The sequence below is a fragment of the Equus caballus genome, chromosome 12, assembly GCF_041296265.1.
Source record: "Equus caballus isolate H_3958 breed thoroughbred chromosome 12, TB-T2T, whole genome shotgun sequence".
Lineage (NCBI taxonomy): Eukaryota > Metazoa > Chordata > Mammalia > Perissodactyla > Equidae > Equus > Equus caballus.
The window spans coordinates 36,283,551-36,285,701 of NC_091695.1; positions in this window are offsets into that span (position 1 = coordinate 36,283,551).

Here is a 2,151-nt window from a genome sequence, read left to right on the forward strand (position 1 = left end):
GTTATGGTATGTCTAGGGAGGCAGAGCCTGAGTCCCAGAGATGGGAGCTTCACAGGAACTCCAGGGCCTTCAGTATGACCAGGGAGAAGCAGAGCCACCAGCCTTGGAGAGTCCAACTAAGAGAATTTAAAGAAAATTTTAAAGAGAGATTTTTCTTCAGACAAGAGGTTGTAGGCTAAACTTCGTACATGTTACATTATTATTTACACAACTCTTTACACTTAATTAGTTACATTGTATAGATGTGATTTTTTTCTACTACCATGTGCGGTTTGCAGGTGAGAAATTATCTCCATGTCACAGATAGAACCTTTGGGCATATTTTGTTCTGCCACGTTCCTTCCAGGGTAGCAACAATCCATCTTTGAGTTCACAAAGTGTCATGTGTGGAACATAAATGGTTCTTACTGACAGGAAACATGTCCTTCATTGCTTGTCCCTGCGCCCAACTTCTACACTTTTGGTGTTACATATTTAAATCTATCTTAAGAATCTATGCAGGTTAAAACATTAAATTTTTAAAGTTCTTATCAGAGTGAATAAATAACTACTAACCAATTATCGAGTTTTAAATCAAATAATTAAGTCATTAACCCATCAATACCTTTCTCCCTAAAAGTAAGGTTACCTGAAGGACATCAAACCATGAGTGGGAACTTCCTAAAACATCTATGTATCCCTAATAATGGCAGGGTAGATGAGTTCCATTTAAAAAAAAAAACACACAAAAAAACAAAAAGCAAAAGTTTGTGAGAATGATCGAAGTGGATATTTTTAATGAAGGATTAGTAATACAGCATAATATGTCAGAAAGAACTCCAATTCAGTGTAAATATATTATACCTATTTTAATAGAAGTCATGCTGTGTGCTTCACTCTCTGATAACTGCCTTATAAGCATTATCTAATTTGATTCTATGAAGAGCTACTCTATGAATAGCTGATACTATGAGCCCATTTTACAGGTGACAATAGTGAGGCTTGAAGAGGTTAATTTGCTCAAGGTCACATAACCAAGAAATAGAAAGGTGGAATTCAACCCTGATTAGCTAATACCAATGCCCATGGTATTAACCGTGATAATCTGTGACTCTGTCTTGAGTTGCTTTTATCGTATTCCTTATTGCTTCAATTTCCTCACTTACGTGTAGCAAATCATGCCATGTCTGCCTCACATGGCTGCTGTTATTGATTCAAGTCAGGGAGTTGAGAAAATATATGTATCTAAAATGAAAGCGGTTTGTAAACAGGGAAGTGTCCAAGCATCTAATTTTTGTTATCAAGTTGTATTGTCAGTCACCTGTGTCATCTTTGGCAAATCTATTAACTGCACTGGCCTCAGGTAGTCACCTTGAAAATGATGGTATTCCACTGGATGATCTCTAGGTCCTTTCCAGCTCAAATGTCTCCATGTTCATTAAAAGGAAAGCTATAATCATGAGCTAATAATAGGACCATGGGGAAGTGTGGGATTGAATCATAAGGGACATGGCAAATTGGGGCATGAAACTAGCATGGAAAAAACTCCATGACATTCATGAGTCCGGAGAGCAAGTATCTGGAGAGTTTTCTCCCTGTAACTGTCTTTTTTCCTTTCACCTCTGCCCTAAGAACACATATGAGAGGATCCCCAGTGGTGGGCATTTCTTTGGCTGTAAGTAGACAGCCAACTTCATGGCCAAAAGTCCCCATCTTGGAGTGCAGTGTGGCCTACCTAAATAATTCTTTTGAAAAGAAATAAGAAATTTCAACTTTGGCAAGAACTCTTTATCCTGGGGGATGTAGGTCAAAGTGAGAGGGCAAGACTTATAGAAAACAGTGGATTCTGTCCTATCTCAACATCCATGTGATTCTTCCAGTAAGACCTAGGTAGAGTAAGATTTATGGTTCTCATAAGTTTCATGAGATTTATGTTATCTGCCATTCTTTAACTCTTCCCTCTCCCTCACTTCCACACCCTCCACTTAGGGTTCTTCTTTGTGTTCTCTTTCTCCTCACCCAAATTCTCTGACCTTCAGTGAAAAGAGGAATCTGTAAACTGAAATATCAGGTATTATTCTGGAGTGAGAGGCGGATGTTGAGTTCTACTTCTGCAATTTCTTAATTATGTGGTCTTGAACTCTGTTGACTTCTGTTTTTCACTTGTAAAAT